Here is an 8,381-nt window from a genome sequence, read left to right as displayed (position 1 = left end):
CTCCTGCCGGTTCCCTCAATTCCCTAGGGCCCATGACCTGGGCAAATGCTGACCCTGCTATCTTCCTCCTCATACAGAGGTCTCTGTGCAAACTGTCCTGCTGGACAGGTTTTTGAAGTGTAAATGCTGAGGCAATCTTGCTTTGCAAGATTATTTCTGAAGTTGGGGGGCAACAGGTACTCTTATACATTGCGTCTGAGCACCTACATTGGCGTAGCCATTCTTTAGAATAATTTGGAACAATTTAGTCATAAATACACACACACATATACATGTACACACATTTTCATATAAAGAGAATCATAATGTAGATACATGTTGTATGCGTTTCTTTCAGTTGTAAAATTTGACACAAATTTGTTTATAATACTCACTTCTTACTATCCTTTAAGATTTTTTTTGGAATTTGTAGTGATGTGTTTTTTCTAAATTGAGGTGAAATTCACATAACATAAAATTATCCATTTTTTAGAAAAAAATTTTATTGAATTTGATAGTTAACAACCTTGCGAAATTTCAATTGTACATTATTGTTTGTCAGTCATGTTGTAGGTGCACCACTTCTCACTTTGTGCCCACCTCCACCCCTCCTTTCCCCTGGTAGCCACTAATCTGTTCTCTTTGTCAGCATGTTTAACTTCCACAGATGAGTGGAGTGATACAGAGGTTGTCTTTCTCTATCTGGCTTGTTTCACTTAACATAATATTACCCTCAAGGTCCATCCATGTTGTTGTGAATGGGATGATGTTATCCTTTTTTCTGGCTGAGTAGTATTCCATTTTATATATATACCATATCTTCTTTATCCAATCATCAGACACAAAATCAACAAGGAAATAGTGGAATTAAACAAAAAGCTAAAACAGTTGGACTTAATAGACATATATAGAACACTCCATCCAAAAACAGCAGAATACACATTCTTCTCCAGTGCACACAGAACATTCTCAAAGACAGACCATATGTTGGGAAACAAGGCAAGCCTCTACAAATTTAAAAAAATTGAAATAATAACAAGCATCTTCTCTGATCATAATACTACAAAGCTAGAAATTAATTACAAGAAAAAAGCTGAGAAAAGGACAAAGATGTGGAGACTAAACAATATGCTATTGAACAAACAATGGATCATTGAACAAATTAAAGAAGAAATCAAAAAATATCTGGAGACAAATGAAAATGATAACATGCCATACCAACTCATATGGGATGCAGCAAAAGCTGTATTGAGAGAAATTCACTGCAATAGAAGCACACCTTAACAAACAAGAAAAATCCCAAATAAGCAATCTCAAATTATGCCTAACTGAATTAGAAAAAGAAGAACCAACAAAGCCCAAAGTTAACAGGAGAGAAATAATAAAACTCAGAGCAGAAATAAATGCTACTGAAACAAAAAAGGCAGTAGAAAGGATCAATGAAACAAAGAGCTGGTTCTTTGAGAAGATAAATAAAATTGACAAACCCCTAGCCAGACTAACAAAGAAAAAAAGAGAGAAAGCTCAAATAAACAAAATCAGAAATGAAAGAGGAGAAATAACAACAGACTCCACAGAAATACAATGGATTATAAGAGAATACTATGAAAAACTATATGCCAACAAAATGGATAACCTAGAGTAAATGGATAAATTCTTAAACTCTTACAACCTCCCAAAGCTAAGTCAAGAAGAAACAGACAATCTGAACAGACCAATCACAAGGAAAGAGATTGAAACAGAAATCAAAAGCATCCCAAAGAATAAAACCCCAGGACCAGATGGCTTTCCTAGGGAATTCTACCAAACTTTCAGAGAGGATTTAATACAAATCCTTTTCAAGCTATTCCAAAAAAGTTAGGGAGGATGGAACACGTCCTAACACATTTTATGAGGCCAACATCACGCTGATACCAAAGTCTGACAAGGACAGCACAAAAAAGGAGAACTACAGGCCAATATCACTGATGAACATAGATGCAAAAATTCTCAACAAAATTTTGGCAACCTGAATTCAGCAATACGTCAAAAGATCATACATCATGATTAAGTAGGATTCATACCAGGGACACAGGGATGGTTCAACATCCGCAAATCAATCCATGTGATACACCACATCAACAAATTGAGGATTAAAAACCACATGATCATCTCAATAGAAGCAGAGAAAGCATTTGACAAGATCCAACAGCCATTTATGATAGAAAGTCTTAACAAAATGGGGATAGAAGGAAATTACCTCAACATAATAAAGGCCATATATGACAAACCCACAGCCAACATCATACTCAATGGGCTAAAACTGAGTGCCATCCCCCTGAGAACAGGAACGAGACAAGGATGCCCTCTATCACCACTCTTATTCAACATAGTACTGGAGGTTTGGGCCAGAGCAATTAGGCAAGAAAAAGGAATAAAAGGAATCCAAATAGGGAGCGAAGAAGTGAAACTCTCACTGTTTGCAGACGACATGATCTTATATATAGAAAACCACAAAAAATCCATTGGAAAACGATTAGAAATAATCAACAACTACAGCAGAGTTGCAGGGTATAAAATCAACTTACATAAATCAGTAGCATTTCTGTACTCTAATAACGAACTAACAGAAAAAGAACTCAGGAACACAAAACCATTCAAAATTGCAACAAAAAGAATAAAATACCTTGGGGTGAATTTAATTAAGGAAGTGAAAGACCTATACAACGAAAACTACAAGACTTTCCTGAAAGAAATTGATGACGACCTAAATAGATGGAAAGACGTTCCATGCATGTGGATTGGAAGAATAAACATAGTTAAAATGTCCCTTCTACCTAAAGCAACCTACAGATTCAATGCTACCCAATAAGATTCCCAATGACATTCTTTACAGAAATAGAACAAAGAATCCTAAAATTCATATGGGGCAACAAATGACCTCGAATTGCTACAGCAATCCTCAGAAAAAAGGACAAAGCTGGAGGCATCACAATCCCTGACTTCAAAACATACTACAAAGCTACTGTAATCAAAACAGCATGGTATTGGTACAAAAACAGGTGCACAGATCAATGGAACAGAATTGAAAGCCCAGAAATAAAACCACACATCTATGGACAGCTAATCTTCGACAAAGGAGCTGAGGGCATACAATGGAGAAAAGAAAGTCTCTTCAACAAATGGTGCTGGGAAAACTGGACAGCCACATGTAAAAGAATGAAAATTGGCCATTCTTTTTTACCATTCAGAAGAATAAACTCAAAATGGATCAAAGATCTAAAGGTAAGACCTGAAACCATAAGGCTTCTAGAAGAAAACACAGGGAGTACACTCTTTGACATCAGTATTAAAAGGATCTTTTCGGACACCATGTCTTCTCAGACAAGAGAAACAATAGAAAGAATAAACAAATGGGACTTCATCAGACTAAAGAACTTCTTCAAGGCAAGGGAAAACAGGATGGAAACAGAAAAACATCCCACTAATTGGGAAAAGATATTTGCAAGTCGTATATCTGACAAAGGGTTAATCTCCATAATATATAAAAAGCTCACACAACTCAACAATGAAAAACCAAACCACTGGATCAAAAAATGGGCAGGAGACATGAGCAGACATTTCTCCAAAGAAGATATACGGATGGCCAACAGGCACATGAAAAGATGTCCATCATCACTGATCATCAGGGAAATGCAAATCAAAACTACACTAAGATATCACCTTACACCCATTAGAATGCAAAAATAACCAAAACAAAAAGTAACAAATGGTGGAGAGCTTGCAGAGAAGAGGAACCCTCATACACTGCTGGTGGGAATGCAAACTCGTGCAGCCCCTATGCAAAACAGTATGGAGATTTCTCAAAAAATTAAAAAGGGAAATACCATATGACCCAGCCATCCCACTACTGGGTATCTATCCAAAGAACTTGGAATCAGCAATTCCAAAAGTCCCATGCACCCCTATGTTCATCGCAGCATTATTTACAATAGCCAAGACGTGGAAGCAACCTAAGTGCCCATCAACTGATGATTGGATAAAGAAGATATGGTGTATATATATACAATAGAATACTACTCAGCCATAAAAAAGGATAAAATCATCCCATTCACGACAACATGGATGGACTTTGAGGGTATTATGTTAAGTGAAATAAGCCAGATAGAGAAAGACAACCTCTGTATGACTCCACTCATATGTTGAAGTTAATCATGTAGACAAAGAGAACAGATTAGTGGCTACCAGGGGAAATGGGCAGTGGGGGGTGGGCACAAAGTGAGAAGCAGTGCACTACAACACGGCTGACAAACAATAATGCACAAGTGACATTTCACAAGGTTGTAAACTATCATAATCTCAATAAAAAAATACTATAGTAATGTATGCCTTTGTTAAACATTTTACAAGCAATACAAAGATAAATGAAAAAAACATCAAAGTTCCTCCCTCAACACACCAATCCCACCTGTGAGATGTCACCAACTGTTATTTATCTCGTGTGCACTGGAGACCTTCTTAATCACTCACTTTCCCTCATTCCTTTTATCCACTTGGTCTCCAAATTCCAGAGATTTTGCTTCTTAAACATCTCTGGAATCCATCCCCATCTACCATCACCTCGCACCTGGACTATTGCAATACGCTATTAAATGGCCTTCCTGCCCTGACAAAGTTTTACTCCCACAATGCCACATATTCTTACTGAAATCAATTCTTTTTCTAAGATACAAATCTGATGGCACACCCATTTAAAATCCTTTAGGGACTCCCCATCACCAGCAGGATACACGGCCTCCAAAATCCTTCATAACCCTATTCTGCCACTTCTCCTACCTTATTGCCTTCCTCCTTCCAGCACTCTGTGTTCCAAAAATAGCGATCTGCTTATAATGAATATATAATCACCGTCCACCATTCTATGCCTCTGATACGTCATTTTCATTTCCAGGAGAATCCTTTCCTTGCTAGACCACTTGAAAAGCACCTATTCATACTCCAAGACTCAAGTGTTGTCTTATCAGGAAAGCCTTCCTGAATGCTGAGCACAAACACAGAACTCCATATACTAGAAATGAGAGAATTTATCATTGCACAGTAGCTATCTACTATTTGACAATCTCCCCTACAGAAGCTTCTTGATAGCAAAGCCAGCATCTTACTCATCTATACGTCTCCAGCCTTCAAAATTCTGCCCTCCTCCTAGTAAGTACTCAATAAATATTTGTTGAATAATGATACGAAGATCAGATTTCTCTTAGGAATCTATAGCTGTAATTAGTGTCATTTTATAAGCCCAAGGGGAAAACCAATCATTGATTATCTATAGATAAGACATAACCTCAAATTCTGTTTCAACCTCTTTCCCAGTATCCTTTTTGCACTACTACACTAGAATAAGGCTGTTAATAAGAAAACAATGAAAACTAAGCTCTAAATAGTATTATTTCCTCTGCTTCATTTATCTGCCTCTCATCGCCACCACGACCCCCTGCCACTTCAACAGACCTTCACTCTCCAAGCTTCACTTTCTCTGCACCCCTGCCAGCAGAAAAATAAATCTAACTCGGCGTCCAAGGACAGCGAAGGCGGTGAGGAAGATGCTAGGAGACCTGTGTTTTGGTGCGAACCTTCTTCAGGGAAGCTGTGCCTGTATGAGTACCTGTTGGCAACAGGCAAGGGCAAACTAAGGAGTGTGAAGAACAAAGGAAACACTGACAGAGCAAGGTGCTTTAGCAATAGAATCCCTAAAATGGCAAAATAGAAGCATGTAAGGTGGGAAACTAGAAATGCAATACAATATAGGTTTCAACAGAGAAATTTACCCAGGTAACTATTAACAAACCATTAGAAGCAGTCATTTCGTACTTACTGAATGACTCTTATTTAAGCATTGCAATAGCAATACAATTAAGAAGAACCAGAGTAAAGTCTGACTTTAGAGGGGCATTATTTATCAATGAGGTTCTGATCTTCGTTTGCAGATCTTTATTAAGCTGATTATGAAGCAGAAATGCTCCCTGAAATCTCATCCCGTGAAGAGTTGGCAATATCACTATTAGAAAAGTAATCTTTTCATCTGTACCTGTATAACTTGTAGACAATTAAAAGAGTAACTGCTAGGAGCTATTTCCTCCAAAGCTGTCAAAGAAGACCTGAAATTCACTCGGTCTTCCATTGTTAACTGGGATATCGAGAGGAACATTCTGACAATAATTACTTTGGTTTATTTCCTGTGTAAATATAATTTTTCTGCTCTGACTCTTTGGAACTAATAATTACACTGATTACTCCTCTGTTTTATTTGTTGGTACCAGTTAAGACATACTCAAACATTAATTGTATTAATGAAAATGCTTCAAACATGATTAAAAGTCATTTGTGCTATGTGTCTATGTCAGGAGGAGTAAAATGGAACAAAAAGACAAGAGTCTGTACCTGTTGGAAGGTAAAACACTCTCTTCCATATAGAAATCTTTGTTTGCCACGATTTCATGAGCAATGCTAAGCTTGGAAACTTCCTTAATTGTCTCTATCAGCTCTGTGACAGAAAGCACTTCAGGTTGGCGCTCTAGAAAAAAGTATAGCAATCGTCAACAGGGAACCCACACAAATAGCATTTTTCTTTTATTCGGAGATTCACTCAGCCAATTAAGGCCCCCAAATTTAGATGCATCAAATAGATCTTACACAGACTCACTCAGTCATTCCGGTATTTGAGGTCTTCTGAACTCTTTGCCCTTCAACAGCACTAGAAAGTTAGAGAAGTCAGGCATGAGGAGAAGAGAAGTTAGTTTACGAAAAGGAAAATGTGAAAATGATTTCAGAACCATTTTTTGGACTGTCAAAGCCATAAGTAAAACACAGCAAAGAAACCATGAATAAGTTGTGGCTTATAAAATAAACATTTATCAAAAAGTTACTGTTTCCGCTATCCTCTTCCTACCTCTGATGAGACAGGAAGATACACAAGAAGAGAGTCTCTTTACAGATAACACCACAAATCCCCCTAGAGGGCTCTAAAGTTGAACCATGCTTCAAGCATGGTTCTCAAATCTGGGGATTCCACAGACTAATAAAATGTCCAAAAAAGAAGAGTTACTGACAATGATTTGCTGATTTTTATTTTCCCACATATTGACATTAAGGCAAACAAAGAAAACATCCACCTTACCATCACCAAAATAATCACTTAATTTTAAAAGTAGATTTTAACATCCCAAAAGGCAGAAAGTCAGTAAATAAAGTCGGTATACAGTAATCCTTTAAATTGGATCGATTTAACTTTATTTTTAAAAACTTATTACAATATCTTTGTTTTATTTCACTCAAGATTGGTAAGAACTTTTCCATACACTAGCTTGGAATTTGGTAATCACTGTTCTGAGGTCATTATGCAGATTACTTACAGGAGTGATACATCGTAAGCACACAGAGTAGTTATAATTATTTACTTGGTATACGACCAAAACATGCAAGAAAACTATTTCCTCACTCACTTTCAATATAGTTCCATAATTTGTTCAGAGAGAACTATTTATCCCCAAGACATAATAAAACTCACATATAAGGATCCTAAAACTCACCAAGGAGATGGTCTACTTATGTACATTTACTTCTCGTAAAAAAGTCTTTCAACAAACGTTAGTACCATCAATCGACACCTCCTTTCTACCCTAACTGAAAAGCTACATATGTTAAAATATACCAGCTATATCAAGTCACTAAACCATTTATTTCAGAGACACTGTGAACCAAGACTTGTGCTATTCTATGAACTAGCAGTGACCCTTAGTGGCCACCAGAGGAACATACGTGATTCAACTTAGTATCGTGGTTTCCAACTATTTTTCCCGTCTGTCTTCAAGAGTTTAGATCAAGTCACTACACTTTGACAGATCTTCAGATTGATGTTTGGTTAAGTGCACTGGAGATTATTGTAAGAGAACTGCAATTTGAGTTCCCATGAGGTTGGGCTAGTCAAACCAAAACCTCAAATAAATGCCTACCGTCAGGTGTGGAAGAGACCTCATGCCCCTATGTATACAGAAAAAGAGTTATTATAGATCTGAAGAATTTTACCCTAGACCAGTGATAATTTTTATGTCAACAAAATACTCCCAGAAAAGGACAGAACACAATTCCAGCACTAGATAATTTGGATTCTCTCAAATCTATCCTAGATCTACCATTTACAATCTACAAAATCAAAATACAAGAACGTAATCTATTTTCCATGTTTTGAACTAACTCAAATACTCCCAAGTCTTGTCAAACACAAGTAATTGTGCTTTATTGCCCTCTTTCGCAAGAGCCAAAATGTCTTTTAATCGTACTTGCCAATCAGGGGCCTAGGTCCCATATGTAAAAATTAGAGGGGAAAAAAGACAAGGAAAAGAACAATCCAAAAGAGGAATAGCAGA

Source organism: Equus caballus, chromosome X (assembly GCF_041296265.1).
Source record: "Equus caballus isolate H_3958 breed thoroughbred chromosome X, TB-T2T, whole genome shotgun sequence".
NCBI classification, from domain to species: domain Eukaryota; kingdom Metazoa; phylum Chordata; class Mammalia; order Perissodactyla; family Equidae; genus Equus; species Equus caballus.
The sequence above is the reverse complement of the archived record's forward strand: the minus strand, read 5'-3'. Positions refer to the sequence as shown.